The following is a 25626-nucleotide window of genomic DNA, read 5'->3' on the forward strand; positions in this document are numbered from 1 at the left end:
ATTTAACTTCAATGATTAATTAAAGAAACATCTGTGAAAACATTTATGATCATTTTCATGTAATATTATGTTAAAAGTAAATGTAAATTATTAATTAAAAGACAACTGTTTGAAACTGACCACAAACTTTTGAGCAGTAGTGTGTGTTGTATGCATGTGTCTGTCTGTATCTGATCAGGATTTTGTCATCAGTTTCAACAAGACGCTCATTTTTTAGCTGGTTCTATCATCAAAATTGAGTTGGAGTGTTTTAACTCTGATGGCAATCTCTCCCTAACAAGTCCACTTTATTGTGTGCTCATTTTCTCCTATTAGTGGCCCATACGTATATAATTAGGAAACATGCATTAAGTCAGTAGTCCTCAACCTTTTTTGCGCTACGGACCGGTTTATGCCCAACAATATTTTCACGGACCGGCCTTTAAGGTGTCGCGGATAAATACAACAAAATAAAACTAGTACCGGTACCGGAAAAAAAGAAGATTTATTTATGACACACTTGAAAAGACCCAGGGACACCGAGTTAACGATAAAAACGATAACAAAATAACGCTGAAAACCGATAAAAACCCTGAAAACCATACATTTCACACCTGAGCCTCAACTCTCGCGGCCCGGTACCAAACGACTCACGGACCGGCACCTTTCCGAGGCCCGGGGGTTGGGGACCGCTGCATTAAGTGCACTAATTTCTCACACTTATCAGTGGCTCATGGTTGCTTAAGGCCTATGTCTGTACTTGACCACAGAGGCAGAGCATCATTCAACCTGCCAGCTGCCTATCTTGGGAGCTTTTCAAGGATGACAGACTCCACTTTCTCTGCAGCAAGACAGCTCATAACTTTTTTACAGTGTCTCCCTGTCCTCAGACTTGTATATGTTCTTCTGTAATAGATAACTATACACTATCATTGCAATCTACACTACAGCTCAAACGTTTGAAGTCAATTTTCACCTGGTTTATAACCATGTGATCTGTCCACACAGCAGTGATGGCTACTAAAAATGGGCCCATGTATAAGTGTGTAGACATTTCCTAATGAATCATGGGTGATTTAACATAAATGATTCATTAAACACACATCTGTGAAAATATTTCTGATAAACTTTGCCTAATTTTATGTTATAGCAAATATAATTTTAAAATTAAGACAAGAATGTTTGAATCTGACCACAAACTTTTGAGCAGTAGTGTGTGTTGTATGCATGTGTCTGTCTGTATCTGATCAGGATTTTGTCATCAGTTTCAACAAAACGCTCATTTTTTAGCTGTTTCTGTCATCAAAATTGAGTTGGAGTGTTTTAACTCTGGTGGCAATGTCTCCCTAACAAGTCCACTTTATTGCATGCTCATTTTCTCCTATTAGTGGCTCATACGTATATAATTAGGAAACATGCATTAAGTCAGTAGTCCTCAACCTTTTTTGCGCCACGGACCGGTTTATGCCCGACAATATTTTCACGGACCGGCCTTTAAGGTGTCGCGGATAAATACAACAAAATAAAACTAGTACCGGTACCGGAAAAAAAGAAGATTTATTTATGACACACTTGAAAAGACCCAGGGACACCGAGTTAACGATAAAAACGATAACAAAATAACGCTGAATACCGATAAAAACCCTGAAAACCATACATTTCACACCTGAGCCTCAACTCTCGCGGCCCGGTACCAAACGACTCACGGACCGGCACCTTTCCGAGGCCCGGGGGTTGGGGACCGCTGCATTAAGTGCACTAATTTCTCACACTTATCAGTGGCTCATGGTTGCTTAAGGCCTATGTCTGTACTTGACCACAGAGGCAGAGCATCATTCAACCTGCCAGCTGCCTATCTTGGGAGCTTTTCAAGGATGACAGACTCCACTTTCTCTGCAGCAAGACAGCTCATAACTTTTTTACAGTGTCTCCCTGTCCTCAGACTTCTATATATTCTTCTGTAATAGATAACTATACACTATCATTGCAATCTACACTACAGCTCAAAGGTTTGAAGTCAATTTTCACCTGGTTTATAACCATGTGATCTGTCCACACAGCAGTGATGGTTACTAAAAATGGGCCCATGTATAAGTGTGTAGACATTTCCTAATGCATCATGGGTGATTTAACATAAATGATTCATTAAACACACATCTGTGAAAACATTTCTGATCATTTTCATGTAATATTATGTTAAAAGTAAATGTAAATTATTAATTAAAAAGACGACAGTTTGAATCTGACCACAAACCTTTGAGCAGTAGTGTGTGTTGTATGCATGTGTCTGTCTGTATCTGATCAGGATTTTGTCATCAGTGTCAACAAAACGCTCATTTTTTAGCTGTGTCTGTCATCAAAAATTGAGTTGGAGTGTTTTAACTCTGATGGCAATCTCTCCCTAACAAGTCCACTTTATTGCGTGCTCATTTTCTCCTATTAGTAGTTCATAGGAGTCTAACTAATGAACTGTATGCATGTTTCCTAATCTGTCACACTTATCAGTGGCTCATGGTTGCTTAAGGCCTATGTCTGTACTTGACCACAGAGGCAGAGCATCATTCAACCTGCCAGCTGCCTATCTTGGGAGCTTTTCAAGGATGACAGACTCCACTTTCTCTGCAGCAAGACAGCTCATAACTTTTTTACAGTGTCTCCCTGTCCTCAGACTTCTATATATTCTTCTGTAATAGATAACTATACACTATCATTGCAATCTACACTACAGCTCAAACGTTTGAAGTCAATTTTCACCTGGTTTATAACCATGTGATCTGTCCACACAGCAGTGATGGCTACTAAAAATGGGCCCATGTATAAGTGTGTAGACATTTCCTAATGCATCATGGGTGATTTAACATAAATGATTCATTAAACACACATCTGTGAAAACATTTCTGATAAACTTTGCCTAATTTTATGTTATAGCAAATATAATTTTAAAATTAAAACAAGAATGTTTGAAACTGACCACAAACTTTTGAGCAGTAGTGTGTGTTGTATGCATGTGTCTGTCTGTATCTGATCAGGATTTTGTCATCAGTGTCAACAAAACGCTCATTTTTTAGCTGTTTCTATCATCAAAATTGAGTTGGAGTGTTTTAACTCTGGTGGCAATCTCTCCCTAACAAGTCCACTTTATTGCGTGCTCATTTTCTCCTATTAGTGGCTCATACGTATATAATTAGGAAACATGCATTAAGTCAGTGGTCCTCAACCTTTTTTGCGCCACGGACCGGTTTATGCCCGACAATATTTTCATGGACCGGCCTTTAAGGTGTCGCGGATAAATACAACAAAATAAAACTAGTACCGGTACCGGAAAAAAAGAAGATTTATTATGACACACTTGAAAAGACCCAGGGACACCGAGTTAACGATAAAAACGATAACAAAATAACGCTGAAAACCGATAAAAACCCTGAAAACCATACATTTCACAACTGAGCCTCAACTCTCGCGGACCGGCACCTTTCCGAGGCCCGGGGGTTGGGGACCGCTGCATTAAGTGCACTAATTTCTCACACTTATCAGTGGCTCATGGTTGCTTAAGGCCTATGTCTGTACTTGACCACAGAGGCAGAGCATCATTCAACCTGCCAGCTGCCTATCTTGGGAGCTTTTCAAGGATGACAGACTCCACTTTCTCTGCAGCAAGACAGCTCATAACTTTTTTACAGTGTCTCCCTGTCCTCATACTTCTATATGTTCTTCTGTAATAGATAACTATACACTATCATTGCAATCTACACTACAGCTCAAAGGTTTGAAGTCAGTTTTCAGCTGGTTTATAACCATGTGATCTGTCCACACAGGAGTGATGGCTACTAAAAATGGGCCCATGTATAAGTGTGTAGACATTTCCTAATGCATCATGGGTGATTTAACATAAATGATTCATTAAACACACATCTGTGAAAACATTTCTGATAAACTTTGCCTAATTTTATGTTATAGCAAATATAATTTTAAAATTAAGACAAGAATGTTTGAATCTGACCACAAACTTTTGAGCAGTAGTGTGTGTTGTATGCATGTGTCTGTCTGTATCTGATCAGGATTTTGTCATCAGTTTCAACAAAACGCTCATTTTTTAGCTGTTTCTGTCATCAAAATTGAGTTGGAGTGTTTTAACTCTGGTGGCAATCTCTCCCTAACAAGTCCACTTTATTGCGTGCTCATTTTCTCCTATTAGTGGCTCATACGTATATAATTAGGAAACATGCATTAAGTCAGTAGTCCTCAACCTTTTTTGCGCCACGGACCGGTTTATGCCAAAAAATATTTTCACGGACCGGCCTTTAAGGTGTCGCGGATAAATACAACAAAATAAAACTAGTACCGGTACCGAAAAAAAGAAGATTTATTCATAACACACTTGAAAAGACCCAGGGACACCGAGTTAACGATAAAAACGATAACAAAATAACTCTGAATACCGATAAAAACCCTGAAAACCACACATTTCACACCTGAGCCTCAACTCTCGCGGCCCGGCACCAAACGACTCACGGACCGGCACCGATCCGAGGCCCGGGGGTTGGGGACCGCTGCATTAAGTGCACTAATTTCTCACACTTATCAGTGGCTCATGGTTGCTTAAGGCCTATGTCTGTACTTGACCACAGAGGCAGAGCATCATTCAACCTGCCAGCTGCCTATCTTGGGAGCTTTTCAAGGATGACAGACTCCACTTTCTCTGCAGCAAGACAGCTCATAACTTTTTTACAGTGTCTCCCTGTCCTCAGACTTCTATATATTCTTCTGTAATAGATAACTATACACTATCATTGCAATCTACACTACAGCTCAAAAGTTTGAAGTCAATTTTCACCTGTTTATAACCATGTGATCTGTCCACACAACAGTGATGGCTACTAAAAATGGGCCCATGTATAAGTGTGTAGACATTTCCTAATGCATCATGGGTGATTTAACATAAATGATTCATTAAACACACATCTGTGAAAACATTTCTGATCATTTTCATGTAATATTATGTTAAAAGTAAATGTAAATTATTAATTAAAAAGACGACTGTTTGAATCTGACCACAAACCTTTGAGCAGTAGTGTGTGTTGTATGCATGTGTCTGTCTTTATCTGATCAGGATTTTGTCATCAGTGTCAACAAAACGCTCATTTTTTAGCTGTTTCTATCATCAAAAATTGAGTTGGAGTGTTTTAACACTGATGGCAATCTCTCCCTAACAAGTCCACTTTATTGCGTGCTCATTTTCTCCTATTAGTGGTTCATAGGAGTCTAACTAATGAACTGTATGCATGTTTCCTAATCTGTCACACTTATCAGTGGCTCATGGTTGCTTAAGGCCTATGTCTGTACTTGACCACAGAGGCAGAGCATCATTCAACCTGCCAGCTGCCTATCTTGGGAGCTTTTCAAGGATGACAGACTCCACTTTCTCTGCAGCAAGACAGCTCATAACTTTTTTACAGTGTCTCCCTGTCCTCATACTTCTATATATTCTTCTGTAATAGATAACTATACACTATCATTGCAATCAAGCTATACTACAGCTCAAACGTTTGAAGTCAATTTTCACCTGGTTTATAACCATGTGATCTGTCCACACAGGAGTGATGGTTACTAAAAATGGGCCCATGTATAAGTGTGTAGACATTTCCTAATGCATCATGGGTGATTTAACATAAATGATTCATTAAACACACATCTGTGAAAACATTTCTGATAAACTTTGCCTAATTTTATGTTATAGCAAATATAATTTTAAAATTAAGACAAGAATGTTTGAATCTGACCACAAACTTTTGAGCAGTAGTGTGTGTTGTATGCATGTGTCTGTCTGTATCTGATCAGGATTTTGTCATCAGTGTCAACAAAACGCTCATTTTTTAGCTGTTTCTATCATCAAAATTGAGTTGGAGTGTTTTAACTCTGGTGGCAATCTCTCCCTAACAAGTCCACTTTATTGCGTGCTCATTTTCTCCTTTTAGTGGCCCATACGTATATAATTAGGAAACATGCATTAAGTCAGTGGTCCTCAACCTTTTTTGCGCCACGGACCGGTTTATGCCCAACAATATTTTCATGGACCGGCCTTTAAGGTGTCGCGGATAAATACAACAAAATAAAACTAGTACCGGTACCGGAAAAAAAGAAGATTTATTTATGACACACTTGAAAAGACCCAGGGACACCGAGTTAACGATAAAAACGATAACAAAATAACTCTGAATACCGATAAAAACCCTGAAAACCATACATTTCACAACTGAGCCTCAACTCTCGCGGACCGGCACCTTTCCGAGGCCCGGGGGTTGGGGACTGCTGCATTAAGTGCACTAATTTCTCACACTTATCAGTGGCTCATGGTTGCTTAAGGCCTATGTCTGTACTTGACCACAGAGGCAGAGCATCATTCAACCTGCCAGCTGCCTATCTTGGGAGCTTTTCAAGGATGACAGACTCCACTTTCTCTGCAGCAAGACAGCTCATAACTTTTTTACAGTGTCTCCCTGTCCTCAGACTTCTATATATTCTTCTGTAATAGATAACTATACACTATCATTGCAATCTACACTACAGCTCAAACGTTTGAAGTCAATTTTCACCTGGTTTATAACCATGTGATCTGTCCACACAGCAGTGATGGCTACTAAAAATGGGCCCATGTATAAGTGTGTAGACATTTCCTAATGCATCATGGGTGATTTAACATAAATGATTCATTAAACACACATCTGTGAAAACATTTCTGATAAACTTTGCCTAATTTTATGTTATAGCAAATATAATTTTAAAATTAAGACAAGAATGTTTGAATCTGACCACAAACTTTTGAGCAGTAGTGTGTGTTGTATGCATGTGTCTGTCTGTATCTGATCAGGATTTTGTCATCAGTTTCAACAAAACGCTCATTTTTTAGCTGTTTCTGTCATCAAAATTGAGTTGGAGTGTTTTAACTCTGATGGCAATCTCTCCCTAACAAGTCCACTTTATTGCGTGCTCATTTTCTCCTATTAGTGGCTCATACGTATATAATTAGGAAACATGCATTAAGTCAGTGGTCCTCAACCTTTTTTGCGCCACGGACCGGTTTATGCCCGACAATATTTTCACAGACCGGCCTTTAAGGTGTCGCGGATAAATACAACAAAATAAAACTAGTACCGGTACCGGAAAAAAAGAAGATTTATTTATGACACACTTGAAAAGACCCAGGGACACCGAGTTAACGATAAAAACGATAACAAAATAACGCTGAATACCGATAAAAACCCTGAAAACCATACATTTCACACCTGAGCCTCAACTCTCGCGGCCCGGTACCAAACGACTCACGGACCGGCACCTTTCCGAGGCCCGGGGGTTGGGGACCGCTGCATTAAGTGCACTAATTTCTCACACTTATCAGTGGCTCATGGTTGCTTAAGGCCTATGTCTGTACTTGACCACAGAGGCAGAGCATCATTCAACCTGCCAGCTGCCTATCTTGGGAGCTTTTCAAGGATGACAGACTCCACTTTCTCTGCAGCAAGACAGCTCATAACTTTTTTACAGTGTCTCCCTGTCCTCAGACTTCTATATATTCTTCTGTAATAGATAACTATACACTATCATTGCAATCTACACTACAGCTCAAAGGTTTGAAGTCAATTTTCACCTGGTTTATAACCATGTGATCTGTCCACACAGCAGTGATGGTTACTAAAAATGGGCCCATGTATAAGTGTGTAGACATTTCCTAATGCATCATGGGTGATTTAACATAAATGATTCATTAAACACACATCTGTGAAAACATTTCTGATCATTTTCATGTAATATTATGTTAAAAGTAAATGTAAATTATTAATTAAAAAGACGACAGTTTGAATCTGACCACAAACCTTTGAGCAGTAGTGTGTGTTGTATGCATGTGTCTGTCTGTATCTGATCAGGATTTTGTCATCAGTGTCAACAAAACGCTCATTTTTTAGCTGTTTCTGTCATCAAAAATTGAGTTGGAGTGTTTTAACTCTGATGGCAATCTCTCCCTAACAAGTCCACTTTATTGCGTGCTCATTTTCTCCTATTAGTGGTTCATAGGAGTCTAACTAATGAACTGTATGCATGTTTCCTAATCTGTCACACTTATCAGTGGCTCATGGTTGCTTAAGGCCTATGTCTGTACTTGACCACAGAGGCAGAGCATCATTCAACCTGCCAGCTGCCTATCTTGGGAGCTTTTCAAGGATGACAGACTCCACTTTCTCTGCAGCAAGACAGCTCATAGCTTTTTTACAGTGTCTCCCTGTCCTCAGACTTCTATATGTTCTTCTGTAATAGATAACTATACACTATCATTGCAATCAAGCTATACTACAGCTCAAAAGTTTGAAGTCAATTTTCACCTGGTTTATAACCATGTGATCTGTCCACACAGCAGTGATTGTTTCTAAAAATGAGCCCATGTATAAGTGTGTAGACATTTCCTAATGCATCATGGGTGATTTAACATAAATGATTCATTAAACACACATCTGTGAAAACATTTCTGATAAACTTTGCCTAATTTTATGTTATAGCAAATATAATTTTAAAATTAAAACAAGAATGTTTGAATCTGACCACAAACTTTTGAGCAGTAGTGTGTGTTGTATGCATGTGTCTGTCTGTATCTGATCAGGATTTTGTCATCAGTGTCAACAAAACGCTCATTTTTTTAGCTGTTTCTATCATCAAAATTGAGTTGGAGTGTTTTAACTCTGATGGCAATCTCTCCCTAACAAGTCCACTTTATTGCGTGCTCATTTTCTCCTATTAGTGGCTCATACGTATATAATTAGGAAACATGCATTAAGTCAGTAGTCCTCAACCTTTTTTGCGCCACGGACCGGTTTATGCCCGACAATATTTTAAAGGACCGGCCTTTAAGGTGTCGCGGATAAATACAACAAAATAAAACTAGTACCGGTACCGAAAAAAAGAAGATTTATTCATAACACATTTGAAAAGACCTAGGGACACCGAGTTAACGATAAAAACGATAATAAAATAACTCTGAATACCGATAAAAACCCTGAAAACCATACATTTCACACCTGAGCCTCAACTCTCGCGGCCCGGCACCAAACGACTCACGGACCGGCACTAATTTCTCACACTTATCAGTGGCTCATGGTTGCTTAAGGCCTATGTCTGTACTTGACCACAGAGGCAGAGCATCATTCAACCTGCCAGCTGCCTATCTTGGGAGCTTTTCAAGGATGACAGACTCCACTTTCTCTGCAGCAAGACAGCTCATAACTTTTTTACAGTGTCTCCCTGTCCTCAGACTTCTATATGTTCTTCTGTAATAGATAACTATACACTATCATTGCAATCTACACTACAGCTCAAACGTTTGAAGTCAGTTTTCACCTGGTTTATAACCATGTGATCTGTCCACACAGGAGGGATTGTTTCTAAAATTTGGCGCACGTATAAGTGTGTTGACATTTCCTAATGCATCATGGGTGATTTAACTTCAATGATTCATTAAACACACATCTGTGAAAACATTTCTGATCATTTTCATGTAATATTATGTTAAAAGTAAATGTAAATTATTAATTAAAAAGACGACAGTTTGAATCTGACCACAAACCTTTGAGCAGTAGTGTGTGCTGTATGCATGTGTCTGTCTGTATCTGATCAGGATTTTGTCATCAGTGTCAACAAAACGCTCATTTTTTAGCTGTTTCTATCATCAAAAATTGAGTTGGAGTGTTTTAACACTGATGGCAATCTCTCCCTAACAAGTCCACTTTATTGCGTGCTCATTTTCTCCTATTAGTGGTTCATAGGAGTCTAACTAATGAACTGTATGCATGTTTCCTAATCTGTCACACTTATCAGTGGCTCATGGTTGCTTAAGGCCTATGTCTGTACTTGACCACAGAGGCAGAGCATCATTCAACCTGCCAGCTGCCTATCTTGGGAGCTTTTCAAGGATGACAGACTCCACTTTCTCTGCAGCAAGACAGCTCATAACTTTTTTACAGTGTCTCCCTGTCCTCAGACTTCTATATATTCTTCTGTAATAGATAACTATACACTATCATTGCAATCAAGCTATACTACAGCTCAAACGTTTGAAGTCAATTTTCACCTGGTTTATAACCATGTGATCTGTCCACACAGCAGTGATGGTTACTAAAAATGGGCCCATGTATAAGTGTGTAGACATTTCCTAATGCATCATGGGTGATTTAACATAAATGATTCATTAAACACACATCTGTGAAAACATTTCTGATAAACTTTGCCTAATTTTATGTTATAGCAAATATAATTTTAAAATTAAAACAAGAATGTTTGAATCTGACCACAAACTTTTGAGCAGTAGTGTGTGTTGTATGCATGTGTCTGTCTGTATCTGATCAGGATTTTGTCATCAGTGTCAACAAAACGCTCATTTTTTAGCTGTTTCTATCATCAAAATTGAGTTGGAGTGTTTTAACTCTGGTGGCAATCTCTCCCTAACAAGTCCACTTTATTGCGTGCTCATTTTCTCCTTTTAGTGGCCCATACGTATATAATTAGGAAACATGCATTAAGTCAGTGGTCCTCAACCTTTTTTGCGCCACGGACCGGTTTATGCCCGACAATATTTTCATGGACCGGCCTTTAAGGTGTCGCGGATAAATACAACAAAATAAAACTAGTACCGGTACCGGAAAAAAAGAAGATTTATTTATGACACACTTGAAAAGACCCAGGGACACCGAGTTAACGATAAAAACGATAACAAAATAACGCTGAAAACCGATAAAAACCCTGAAAACCATACATTTCACACCTGAGCCTCAACTCTCGCGGCCCAGCACCAAACGACTCACGGACCGGCACCTTTCCGAGGCCCGGGGGTTGGGGACCGCTGCATTAAGTGCATTAATTTCTCACACTTATCAGTGGCTCATGGTTGCTTAAGGCCTATGTCTGTACTTGACCACAGAGGCAGAGCATCATTCAACCTGCCAGCTGCCTATCTTGGGAGCTTTTCAAGGATGACAGACTCCACTTTCTCTGCAGCAAGACAGCTCATAACTTTTTTACAGTGTCTCCCTGTCCTCAGACTTCTATATGTTCTTCTGTAATAGATAACTATACACTATCATTGCAATCTACACTACAGCTCAAAAGTTTGAAGTCAAATTTCACCTGGTTTATAACCATGTGATCGGTCCACACAGCAGTGATTGTTTCTAAAAATGAGCCCATATATAAGTGTGTAGACATTTCCTAATGCATCATGGGTGATTTAACATAAATGATTCATTAAACACACATCTGTGAAAACATTTCTGATAAACTTTGCCTAATTTTATGTTATAGCAAATATAATTTTAAAATTAAAACAAGAATGTTTGAATCTGACCACAAACTTTTGAGCAGTAGTGTGTGTTGTATGCATGTGTCTGTCTGTATCTGATCAGGATTTTGTCATCAGTGTCAACAAAACGCTCATTTTTTAGCTGGTTCTATCATCAAAATTGAGTTGGAGTGTTTTAACTCTGGTGGCAATCTCTCCCTAACAAGTCCACTTTATTGCGTGCTCATTTTCTCCTATTAGTTGCTCATACGTATATAATTAGGAAACATGCATTAAGTCAGTGGTCCTCAACCTTTTTTGCGCCACGGACCGGTTTATGCCCGACAATATTTTCACGGACCGGCCTTTAAGGTGTCGCGGATAAATACAACAAAATAAAACTAGTACCGGTACCGGAAAAAAAGAAGATTTATTTATGACACACTTGAAAAGACCCAGGGACACCGAGTTAACGATAAAAACGATAACAAAATAACTCTGAATACCGATAAAAACCCTGAAAACCATACATTTCACACCTGAGCCTCAACTCTCGCGGACCGGCACCTTTCCGAGGCCCGGGTGTTGGGGACCGCTGCATTAAGTGCACTAATTTCTCACACTTATCAGTGGCTCATGGTTGCTTAAGGCCTATGTCTGTACTTGACCACAGAGGCAGAGCATCATTCAACCTGCCAGCTGCCTATCTTGGGAGCTTTTCAAGGATGACAGACTCCACTTTCTCTGCAGCAAGACAGCTCATAACTTTTTTACAGTGTCTCCCTGTCCTCAGACTTCTATATGTTCTTCTGTAATAGATAACTATACACTATCATTGCAATCTACACTACAGCTCAAAAGTTTGAAGTCAGTTTTCACCTGGTTTATAACCATGTGATCTGTCCACACAGCAGTGATGGTTACTAAAAATGGGCCCATGTATATGTGTGTAGACATTTCCTAATGCATCATGGGTGATTTAACATAAATGATTCATTAAACACACATCTGTGAAAACATTTCTGATCATTTTCATGTAATATTATGTTAAAAGTAAATGTAAATTATTAATTAAAAAGACGACAGTTTGAATCTGACCACAAACCTTTGAGCAGTAGTGTGTGTTGTATGCATGTGTCTGTCTGTATCTGATCAGGATTTTGTCATCAGTGTCAACAAAACGCTCATTTTTTAGCTGTTTCTGTCATCAAAAATTGAGTTGGAGTGTTTTAACACTGATGGCAATCTCTCCCTAACAAGTCCACTTTATTGCGTGCTCATTTTCTCCTATTAGTGGTTCATAGGAGTCTAACTAATGAACTGTATGCATGTTTCCTAATCTGTCACACTTATCAGTGGCTCATGGTTGCTTAAGGCCTATGTCTGTACTTGACCACAGAGGCAGAGCATCATTCAACCTGCCAGCTGCCATCTTGGGAGCTTTTCAAGGATGACAGACTCCACTTTCTCTGCAGCAAGACAGCTCATAACTTTTTTACAGCGTCTCCCTGTCCTCAGACTTGTATATGTTCTTCTGTAATAGATAACTATACACTATCATTGCAATCTACACTACAGCTCAAACGTTTGAAGTCAGTTTTCACCTGGTTTATAACCATGTGATCTGTCCACACAGGAGTGATGGTTACTAAAAATGGGCCCATGTATAAGTGTGTAGACATTTCCTAATGCATCATGGGTGATTTAACATAAATGATTCATTAAACACACATCTGTGAAAACATTTCTGATAAACTTTGCCTAATTTTATGTTATATCAAATATAATTTTAAAATTAAAACAAGAATGTTTGAATCTGACCACAAACTTTTGAGCAGTAGTGTGTGCTGTATGCATGTGTCTGTCTGTATCTGATCAGGATTTTGTCATCAGTTTCAACAAAACGCTCATTTTTTAGCTGTGTCTGTCATCAAAATTGAGTTGGAGTGTTTTAACTCTGGTGGCAATCTCTCCCTAACAAGTCCACTTTATTGCGTGCTCATTTTCTCCTATTAGTGGCTCATACGTATATAATTAGGAAACATGCATTAAGTCAGTAGTCCTCAACCTTTTTTGCGCCACGGACCGGTTTATGCCCAAAAATATTTTCACGGACCGGCCTTTAAGGTGTCGCGGATAAATACAACAAAATAAAACTAGTACCGGTACCGAAAAAAAGAAGATTTATTCATAACACACTTGAAAAGACCCAGGGACACCGAGTTAACGATAAAAACGATAACAAAATAACGCTGAAAACCGATAAAAACCCTGAAAACCATACATTTCACACCTGAGCCTCAACTCTCGCGGCCCGGCACCAAACGACTCACGGACCGGCACCGATCCGAGGCCCGGGGGTTGGGGACCGCTGCATTAAGTGCACTAATTTCTCACACTTATCAGTGGCTCATGGTTGCTTAAGGCCTATGTCTGTACTTGACCACAGAGGCAGAGCATCATTCAACCTGCCAGCTGCCTATCTTGGGAGCTTTTCAAGGATGACAGACTCCACTTTCTCTGCAGCAAGACAGCTCATAACTTTTTTACAGTGTCTCCCTGTCCTCAGACTTCTATATATTCTTCTGTAATAGATAACTATACACTATCATTGCAATCTACACTACAGCTCAAAGGTTTGAAGTCAATTTTCACCTGGTTTATAACCATGTGATCTGTCCACACAGGAGTGATGGTTACTAAAAATGGGCCCATGTATAAGTGTGTAGACATTTCCTAATGCATCATGGGTGATTTAACATAAATGATTCATTAAACACACATCTGTGAAAACATTTCTGATCATTTTCATGTAATATTATGTTAAAAGTAAATGTAAATTATTAATTAAAAAGACGACAGTTTGAATCTGACCACAAACTTTTGAGCAGTAGTGTGTGTTGTATGCATGTGTCTGTCTGTATCTGATCAGGATTTTGTCATCAGTGTCAACAAAACGCTCATTTTTTAGCTGTTTCTATCATCAAAAATTGAGTTGGAGTGTTTTAACACTGATGGCAATCTCTCCCTAACAAGTCCACTTTATTGCGTGCTCATTTTCTCCTATTAGTGGTTCATGGGAGTCTAACTAATGAACTGTATGCATGTTTCCTAATCTGTCACACTTATCAGTGGCTCATAGTTGCTTAAGGCCTATGTCTGTACTTGACCACAGAGGCAGAGCATCATTCAACCTGCCAGCTGCCTATCTTGGGAGCTTTTCAAGGATGACAGACTCCACTTTCTCTGCAGCAAGACAGCTCATAACTTTTTTACAGTGTCTCCCTGTCCTCATACTTCTATATATTCTTCTGTAATAGATAACTATACACTATCATTGCAATCTACACTACAGCTCAAAGGTTTGAAGTCAGTTTTCACCTGGTTTATAACCATGTGATCTGTCCACACAGGAGTGATGGTTACTAAAAATGGGCCCATGTATAAGTGTGTAGACATTTCCTAATGCATCATGGGTGATTTAACATAAATGATTCATTAAACACACATCTGTGAAAACATTTCTGATAAACTTTGCCTAATTTTATGTTATAGCAAATATAATTTTAAAATTAAGACAAGAATGTTTGAATCTGACCACAAACTTTTGAGCAGTAGTGTGTGTTGTATGCATGTGTCTGTCTGTATCTGATCAGGATTTTGTCATCAGTGTCAATAAAACGCTCATTTTTTAGCTGTTTCTGTCATCAAAATTGAGTTGGAGTGTTTTAACTCTGGTGGCAATCTCTCCCTAACAAGTCGAATTTATTGCATGCTCATTTTCTCCTATTAGTGGCTCATACGTATATAATTAGGAAACATGCATTAAGTCAGTAGTCCTCAACCTTTTTTGCGCCACGGACCGGTTTATGCCCAAAAATATTTTCACAGACCGGCCTTTAAGGTGTCGTGGATAAATACAACAAAATAAAACTAGTACCGGTACCAAAAAAAAGAAGATTTATTTATGACACACTTGAAAAGACCCAGGGACACCGAGTTAACGATAAAAACGATAACAAAATAACTCTGAATACCGATAAAAACCCTGAAAACCATACATTTCACACCTGAGCCTCAACTCTCGCGGCCCGGCACCAAACGACTCACGGACCGGCACCGATCCGAGGCCCGGGGGTTGGGGACCGCTGCATTAAGTGCACTAATTTCTCACACTTATCAGTGGCTCATGGTTGCTTAAGGCCTATGTCTGTACTTGACCACAGAGGCAGAGCATCATTCAACCTGCCAGCTGCCTATCTTGGGAGCTTTTCAAGGATGACAGACTCCACTTTCTCTGCAGCAAGACAGCTCATAACTTTTTTACAGTGTCTCCATGTCCTCATACTTCTATATGTTCTTCTGTAATAGATAACTATACACTATCATTGCAATCTACACTACAGCTCAAAGGTTTGAAGTCAGTTTTCACCTGGTTTATAACCATGTGATCTGTCCACACAGGAGTGATTGTTTCTAAAATTTGGCGCACGTATAAGTGTGTAGACATTTCCTAATGCATCATGGGTGATTTAACATAAATGATTCATTTAACACACATCTGTGAAAACATTTATGATCATTTTCATGTAATATTATGTTAAAAGTAAATGTAAATTATTAATTAAAAAGACGACAGTTTGAATCTTACCACAAACCTTTGAGCAGTAGTGTGTGTTGTATGCATGTGTCTGTCTGTATCTGATCAGGATTTTGTCATCAGTGTCAACAAAACGCTCATTTTTTAGCTGTTTCTGTCATCAAAATTTGAGTTGGAGTGTTTTAACTCTGATGGCAATCTCTCCCTAACAAGTCCACTTTATTGCGTGCTCATTTTCTCCTATTAGTGGTTCATAGGAGTCTAACTAATGAACTGTATGCATGTTTCCTAATCTGTCACACTTATCAGTGGCTCATGGTTGCTTAAGGCCTATGTCTGTACTTGACCACAGAGGCAGAGCATCATTCAACCTGCCAGCTGCCTATCTTGGGAGCTTTTCAAGGATGACAGACTCCACTTTCTCTGCAGCAAGACAGCTCATAACTTTTTTACAGTGTCTCCCTGTCCTCATACTTCTATATATTCTTCTGTAATAGATAACTATACACTATCATTGCAATCAAGCTATACTACAGCTCAAACGTTTGAAGTCAATTTTCACCTGGTTTATAACCATGTGATCTGTCCACACAGCAGTGATGGCTACTAAAAATGGGCCCATGTATAAGTGTGTAGACATTTCCTAATGCATCATGGGTGATTTAACATAAATGATTCATTAAACACACATCTGTGAAAACATTTCTGATAAACTTTGCCTAATTTTATGTTATAGCAAATATAATTTTAAAATTAAGACAAGAATGTTTGAATCTGACCACAAACTTTTGAGCAGTAGTGTGTGTTGTATGCATGTGTCTGTCTGTATCTGATCAGGATTTTGTCATCAGTGTCAACAAAACGCTCATTTTTTAGCTGTTTCTATCATCAAAATTGAGTTGGAGTAATTTAACTCTGATGGCAATCTCTCCCTAACAAGTCCACTTTATTGCGTGCTCATTTTCTCCTTTTAGTGGCCCATACGTATATAATTAGGAAACATGCATTAAGTCAGTGGTCCTCAACCTTTTTTGCGCCACGGACCGGTTTATGCCCGACAATATTTTCATGGACCGGCCTTTAAGGTGTCGCGGATAAATACAACAAAATAAAACTAGTACCGGTACCGGAAAAAAAGAAGATTTATTTATGACACACTTGAAAAGACCCAGGGACACCGAGTTAACGATAAAAACGATAACAAAATAACGCTGAAAACCGATAAAAACCCTGAAAACCATACATTTCACAACTGAGCCTCAACTCTCGCGGACCGGCACCTTTCCGAGGCCCGGGGGTTGGGGACCGCTGCATTAAGTGCACTAATTTCTCACACTTATCAGTGGCTCATGGTTGCTTAAGGCCTATGTCTGTACTTGACCACAGAGGCAGAGCATCATTCAACCTGCCAGCTGCCTATCTTGGGAGCTTTTCAAGGATGACAGACTCCACTTTCTCTGCAGCAAGACAGCTCATAACTTTTTTACAGTGTCTCCCTGTCCTCAGACTTCTATATATTCTTCTGTAATAGATAACTATACACTATCATTGCAATCTACACTACAGCTCAAAGGTTTGAAGTCAGTTTTCACCTGGTTTATAACCATGTGATCTGTCCACACAGCAGTGATGGTTACTAAAAATGGGCCCATGTATATGTGTGTAGACATTTCCTAATGCATCATGGGTGATTTAACATAAATGATTAATTAAACACACATCTGTGAAAACATTTCTGATCATTTTCATGTAATATTATGTTAAAAGTAAATGTAAATTATTAATTAAAAAGACGACAGTTTGAATCTGACCACAAACCTTTGAGCAGTAGTGTGTGTTGTATGCATGTGTCTGTCTGTATCTGATCAGGATTTTGTCATCAGTGTCAACAAAATGCTCATTTTTTAGCTGTTTCTGTCATCAAAATTGAGTTGGAGTGTTTTAACTCTGATGGCAATCTCTCCCTAACAAGTCCACTTTATTGCGTGCTCATTTTCTCCTATTAGTGGTTCATAGGAGTCTAACTAATGAACTGTATGCATGTTTCCTAATCTGTCACACTTATCAGTGGCTCATGGTTGCTTAAGGCCTATGTCTGTACTTGACCACAGAGGCAGAGCATCATTCAACCTGCCAGCTGCCTATCTTGGGAGCTTTTCAAGGATGACAGACTCCACTTTCTCTGCAGCAAGACAGCTCATAACTTTTTTACAGTGTCTCCCTGTCCTCAGACTTGTATATGTTCTTCTGTAATAGATAACTATACACTATCATTGCAATCTACACTACAGCTCAAAGGTTTGAAGTCAATTTTCACCTGGTTTATAACCATGTGATCTGTCCACACAGCAGTGATGGCTACTAAAAATGGGCCCATGTATAAGTGTGTAGACATTTCCTAATGCATCATGGGTGATTTAACATAAATGATTCATTAAACACACATCTGTGAAAACATTTCTGATAAACTTTGCCTAATTTTATGTTATAGCAAATATAATTTTAAAATTAAGACAAGAATGTTTGAATCTGACCACAAACTTTTGAGCAGTAGTGTGTGTTGTATGCATGTGTCTGTCTGTATCTGATCAGGATTTTGTCATCAGTGTCAACAAAACGCTCATTTTTTTAGCTGGTTCTATCATCAAAATTGAGTTGGAGTGTTTTAACTCTGGTGGCAATCTCTCCCTAACAAGTCCACTTTATTGCGTGCTCATTTTCTCCTATTAGTGGCCCATACGTATATAATTAGGAAACATGCATTAAGTCAGTGGTCCTCAACCTTTTTTGCGCCACGGACCGGTTTATGCCCGACAATATTTTCATGGACCGGCCTTTAAGGTGTCGCGGATAAATACAACAAAATAAAACTAGTACCGGTACCGGAAAAAAAGAAGATTTATTTATGACACACTTGAAAAGACCCAGGGACACCGAGTTAACGATAAAAACGATAACAAAATAACTCTGAATACCGATAAAAACCCTGAAAACCATACATTTCACAACTGAGCCTCAACTCTCACGGACCGGCACCTTTCCGAGGCCCGGGGGTTGGGGACCGCTGCATTAAGTGCACTAATTTCTCACACTTATCAGTGGCTCATGGTTGCTTAAGGCCTATGTCTGTACTTGACCACAGAGGCAGAGCATCATTCAACCTGCCAGCTGCCTATCTTGGGAGCTTTTCAAGGATGACAGACTCCACTTTCTCTGCAGCAAGACAGCTCATAACTTTTTTACAGTGTCTCCCTGTCCTCAGACTTCTATATATTCTTCTGTAATAGATAACTATACACTATCATTGCAATCTACACTACAGCTCAAAGGTTTGAAGTCAGTTTTCACCTGGTTTATAACCATGTGATCTGTCCACACAGCAGTGATGGTTACTAAAAATGGGCCCATGTATATGTGTGTAGACATTTCCTAATGCATCATGGGTGATTTAACATAAATGATTCATTAAACACACATCTGTGAAAACATTTCTGATCATTTTCATGTAATATTATGTTAAAAGTAAATGTAAATTATTAATTAAAAAGACGACAGTTTGAATCTGACCACAAACCTTTGAGCAGTAGTGTGTGTTGTATGCATGTGTCTGTCTGTATCTGATCAGGATTTTGTCATCAGTGTCAACAAAACGCTCATTTTTTAGCTGTTTCTGTCATCAAAATTGAGTTGGAGTGTTTTAACACTGATGGCAATCTCTCCCTAACAAGTCCACTTTATTGCGTGCTCATTTTCTCCTATTAGTGGTTCATAGGAGTCTAACTAATGAACTGTATGCATGTTTCCTAATCTGTCACACTTATCAGTGGCTCATGGTTGCTTAAGGCCTATGTCTGTACTTGACCACAGAGGCAGAGCATCATTCAACCTGCCAGCTGCCTATCTTGGGAGCTTTTCAAGGATGACAGACTCCACTTTCTCTGCAGCAAGACAGCTCATAACTTTTTTACAGTGTCTCCCTGTCCTCAGACTTCTATATATTCTTCTGTAATAGATAACTATACACTATCATTGCAATCTACACTACAGCTCAAACGTTTGAAGTCAGTTTTCAGCTGGTTTATAACCATGTGATCTGTCCACACAGCAGTGATGGTTACTAAAAATGGGCCCATGTATAAGTGTGTAGACATTTCCTAATGCATCATGGGTGATTTAACATAAATGATTCATTAAACACACATCTGTGAAAACATTTCTGATAAACTTTGCCTAATTTTATGTTATAGCAAATATAATTTTAAAATTAAGACAAGAATGTTTGAATCTGACCACAAACTTTTGAGCAGTAGTGTGTGTTGTATGCATGTGTCTGTCTGTATCTGATCAGGATTTTGTCATCAGTTTCAACAAGACGCTCATTTTTTAGCTGGTTCTATCATCAAAATTGAGTTGGAGTGTTTTAACTCTGATGGCAATCTCTCCCTAACAAGTCCACTTTATTGCGTGCTCATTTTCTCCTATTAGTGGCTCATAGGAGTCTAACTAATGAACTGTATGCATGTTTCCTAATCTGTCACACTTATCAGTGGCTCATGGTTGCTTAAGGCCTATGTCTGTACTTGACCACAGAGGCAGAGCATCATTCAACCTGCCAGCTGCCTATCTTGGGAGCTTTTCAAGGATGACAGACTCCACTTTCTCTGCAGCAAGACAGCTCATAACTTTTTTACAGTGTCTCCCTGTCCTCAGACTTCTATATATTCTTCTGTAATAGATAACTATACACTATCATTGCAATCTACACTACAGCTCAAAGGTTTGAAGTCAATTTTCACCTGGTTTATAACCATGTGATCTGTCCACACAGCAGTGATGGTTACTAAAAATGGGCCCATGTATAAGTGTGTAGACATTTCCTAATGCATCATGGGTGATTTAACATAAATGATTCATTAAACACACATCTGTGAAAACATTTCTGATAAACTTTGCCTAATTTTATGTTATAGCAAATATAATTTTAAAATTAAGACAAGAATGTTTGAATCTGACCACAAACTTTTGAGCAGTAGTGTGTGTTGTATGCATGTGTCTGTCTGTATCTGATCAGGATTTTGTCATCAGTGTAAACAAAACGCTCATTTTTTAGCTGTTTCTGTCATCAAAATTGAGTTGGAGTGTTTTAACTCTGATGGCAATCTCTCCCTAACAAGTCCACTTTATTGCGTGCTCATTTTCTCCTATTAGTGGCTCATAGGAGTCTAACTAATGAACTGTATGCATGTTTCCTAATCTGCCACACTTATCAGTGGCTCATGGTTGCTTAAGGCCTATGTCTGTACTTGACCACAGAGGCAGAGCATCATTCAACCTCAATTCAAATATTATTCCTTAAAACTTGCATAGATCACCAATTATGAATGACGATTGATTAAATATTAAGTGGTGTATGGATTGCAACAATAATAGCGAGTGTGTAGATTATATTACCTTTCCTCAGTTTATCACATTAAATCTCAGCTTACTAGTGACCCAGCATTTTTCTAAGTACAGAAGCGCTAAACAACATCATTTTTTCAAGTAATATAAAAATCATCTTTATATATTACCTTTTTAAACATCCCATTTTTCTTTCTAATGTCATTAAAACAATTTTGCACATTTGAATAACAGTAGTCAGACCTCCAGATCTTTTAAGCTTTCAGTTTTTTTCTCAGTGTCACACATGGATTAGTTTTCGTCTCTTTCAATAAGAAAGTCAAATCTTCAAACCCTAAAGCAATCTTTGTTTCTTTCAATCATTCCAATATTTTTCATCTTCTGTTATATAATTGCAGTTAACCAGGGCTTAGCTACTCTGATCTACAGCAATTTTGGGGGTGTGGATACCCATTTTCTTTTTTTCATAGGTGCGGAGCCTTTTTCTACAAAATTACGAATAAACTGCATTTTTTAAAATTACCTTTAACATAAATGTAGACTGACAAGTAACTCAACCTTTAACACAGTGATCAGTAGAGAAGAAAGAAAATAACCCATTTCAAAATTTCTAGTTCAGATCAAAATTATTGTTCTGATTAAGGAAACAGTAAATCTGGCCACATTATTGTCCCGATCCTCCAATTTTCCCTTTCCAATGTGACTAAATAAAATTCAACTTTTTTTTAAATAAAAGCAGTTGCACACCCAGATATTTCTTACAGTAAAAATCCTCCAACAACCTTTCAAAAGAAATTTTTTTGTCTTTCCTCAATTTTGAGACCAACTGAACCCACAAACCTGAAGCTGCAGACCCCAAACTAACCAAATTTAATGTTTCCTTAATCAGCACAGTAATTTTTAAGTCTTTATGTGTTATGTTTACTCACAGTTTTGATGCTTGCTTCTTCGACTTGACTCACGATTAGCTCTGCACCATCGCTCTGCTGTTTTCAATCTCCTCATGCTTCTCCTTCATGCGTCCTGTCCTCAAATATAATCCAACCTGCCTCCTTGTTTCCTCCTTGACTTGTATTCGCAAAATTTCCAGTTAAATTAAGAGTAATCCAGAAAAGTTTTCCTGCTTCAAAAGCTCTTCCAGTTGCCTGTCTTCTTGTCCTCCTTCAAATGTGCAGTTTATGAATTTGTATTTATTTGACTTCATATTGCCATGACAACATAACACAGAGCATCATGGTAGATTAAAGCAGGTGGTTCTGTCCGCTACAGAAATGCTGATAAACTCAATTTATTTGAGTTGTCTTAACTTAGAAAAACTAAGTAAGATGGAAGTTTTTCTTCTCAGTGTGGAAGGATGAAAGATGTGTTTTGAAAATGCCACGTCACTACCGTCCTCCTCCCTAGCACGGATCAGTCCGCATGTTCATGGTGCCAGCATTTTTTATGGAATATGTTGAGCAAACCTAGAAAAGCGTCAGCTCAAGGGATTATTGTTGTCATTGCTGTGGATCTTTACCTGATACACTGACTTGGTGAGTAAATGTTTACTCTTATTCAAACTGATTTTGTGGCTTCTCTTAGTTTAGCACCAGGTTTATAATCGTGCTAGCTAGTTAGTGTTAGCCTAGCGTTGCTGCTGCGGCTGGGCTCATGTTACTTAAAAATTAACACCACAGCCTTAAAAACCTTATATAAAAATATGTCTGTGAAATTTTCTGTTGATTGTTTGAAATAAAAAAGTGAGATAAGAGCCCAGACAAAATTCTTCGGGGGTGTGAAAACAATAAGCCAAGAGTTAGCTGTGCTTGCGGACTCTTATCAAGCCTTGACCTCCCGGTCAGCTGGGTAACAGAGCTCTCCGAAAACGTGGAAGCACTTTTGCAAATATGTGATATTTTGATAAATCAAGTAGATATTTGAGCATTACACAGCTACATTCTCCACTGAAAATATCTTAAAAGGTTATTTTGTGACCCAGAAAGGGTAATCTAGGGGAAAGGAGGATCGCATATGTCGGCCATGGTTGTCGGAGCCTGTGCGTACTTGTAAGCTCGCCAATGGCGGAGGAGCGCGGCTTATTGCTTTTTCTGGGTCACAAAATCAACTTTTAAGATATTTTCAGGCGAGAATGTAGCTGTCGAAAGTTCAAATATCTGCTCGATTTATCAAGACATCACATATTTGCAAAAATGCCCCGACGTTTTCTGAGATGTCCATTTTTTTCATGCTTTGTGGCACCTTGAACATCTGTGGCATCTATTAATGTCAAATCTAGCCTTTATTTAACAACATAAGCAAACTCTATGTTACAATGATTGCACAGCCATTAAGGATCAAATCGGTTTCTGAAAAATGTTCTGTTTTTTCTCCCTCTGCTTGCTTCTTACTGTCTTTGAGGCTCGGGACCAGCACTCCTGCTGTTGGACAGAAAGACATCAACTCAGTGGTAAGTATTTTGGTTTTCCAATATATTAGCAACTGTCAGTGACATTTATATTAATCAGGCTGAACTTTAAGCATACTTTAGATCAGCCTGTTTTACTTATTGTTTTATTTGTTTTTTGGTTTGGGGAAGTTGTTTCTTTACTGATCTTTTCCTGTCTTCTGTTATTAGACTTGAGATATGACTGCACTAGGCTGTTGCTGGTGACTCCAGTTAATTCTACAAGACATGCTGTGTAAGTAAACAAACAACAACAGTTTGGTCTGCATTTCTTGAAAGATCACATCCCCCAAACTTAGTTTAGAGGGTCTACACTGAATATAGTGAAGTCTGCAAGTTTTCTAACAGCAAAATTTGTTTTGTGCCCAAATCATTTTGCGCATCATTAGAATGAAAGTTATTGGCCATGTTTGCATAGCCCTTTTTAAAATGATGCTTTCATGACATTATTGTGTGTCGGGTGGGGGTCAGGGCTATTCAAACTGACAATTGGGACATTGAATGTCACCTCTCCGGTGGGGAAGGAGCCTGAGATTGTCCAAATTGGAGTCTGTTTTATACCAAATGCAGAAAAAAATGTTTTAAGAAAGCAATTAAGTTCATGTTCCAAAAAATATGATTGTTTGCTTGCAGGACACCAGGAGAGATGAGTCCTCCGTCACAGATGGTGTGGTCAGTGAAGATGGTCGCCTGCAGGTTCAAGCTCACTGCATCTCCAACCCACATCCACTGCCACTGTACTTAAGGGAAGTTAAAGACTTTCTTCTGCACCTACATTTGGATCACCTCGATCCATGATAGTCATTCAGGCAGTAATGCCTGGACTGGAAACAAGCCATCCTTAAAACATTACAACATTCCAGCTCATGTGTTGGAATGCAAAACAAATGTGTTGTTTAAATTAGAGACTGCACTTGTGACAGAACAACACATATTTTTATTTTGATTATATAAGTAATGTAAGTACAAAACAAAGTTGTGGTAGGCCTAAACTTATTTTCAGAATAATTACATCTGCGACCTTGTTTCATTGTAAGATTATAACAGTGATGGCAATATAATTGTTTGTTGTTCAGCAGAACAGTGTCCAGTATGTTGGCTGTTATACTTTGTTGTGTTTGAAAATAAAAGTTGGTCTGATTTTAACATCCTTACAAAAAGTGTTGTTAATTATTTTTAATCATATTCAGGTTACCACAAATTGTTTTTTCATTTAGTTGAACTTGAAATGTTTGTCAGTAAGTAAACAATTAGCACTGTACAGTCAGAAATATCAAGTTATTCTTAATACTGCAGACTTGCACTGTATAAGTTGTCCTAACAGTCATCTTAAGTAAGCTTTACTTAGTTTTTTTTGAGGCAATGAGTTTCCTTAATTTTTTTGAGTTCTGGGAACTAACAAGGCTGTACAGTGTACTCAAAATGAGTAAGTTGCCCTAACTTGGTCAACTTACGTAAACTTGATCCAATTTTCTTGAGTTCTGGGAACAAATGAGCTTGTACAGAGTACTCAAAATAAATAAGTTGTCCTAATTTAGTCATTTTTAGCTAAGCTTTACTCAATTTTTTTGAGGCAACGAGTTTCCTCAATTTTTTTGAGTTCTAACTAATTAGATTTTACAGTGTGTAAGAGCAGGAATTTAACTACAAACTCTCATAGTTCCCGTCAGTATCATTCATTCTGCTCTGCCTCAATGGTCACAGTGGCTAGTTTAAGTACGTTTGCCCCATAGAAATCCACTGATGTTCAGTGAGTCCCTTTGATACATATTTAGACCTTCATAATTTTCAGGGTGCATGAGTGTTACATCTCCATCTCATCCTAAACATTTTACCAACATGTAAAAGGCATACGTCCACAAGATTTTGATTTTTTTAATTGAAACT

The 25626-nt window shown here is 38.5% G+C and overlaps 1 long non-coding RNA gene across 1 annotated transcript; it reads left to right on the top strand.

Moving 5' to 3' along the window:
* Nucleotides 1–22526: 22526 nt before the first annotated feature.
* On the top strand, nt 22527–24893 carry LOC147326472 (uncharacterized). Its single transcript, XR_015130604.1, has 4 exons — nt 22527–22828; nt 23694–23742; nt 23911–23974; nt 24373–24893. It is a non-coding gene; the product is annotated as an uncharacterized LOC147326472 (long non-coding RNA).
* The last annotated feature ends 733 nt before the right edge of the window (nt 24894–25626 follow it).

This window comes from Aulonocara sp. 'chitande type north' Nkhata Bay, linkage group LG7 (assembly GCF_057382095.1).
Source record: "Aulonocara sp. 'chitande type north' Nkhata Bay isolate Kocher_YH1m ecotype deep benthic linkage group LG7, A_spYH_male_GT1.1, whole genome shotgun sequence".
Taxonomy (NCBI): Eukaryota; Metazoa; Chordata; class Actinopteri; order Cichliformes; family Cichlidae; genus Aulonocara; species Aulonocara sp. 'chitande type north' Nkhata Bay.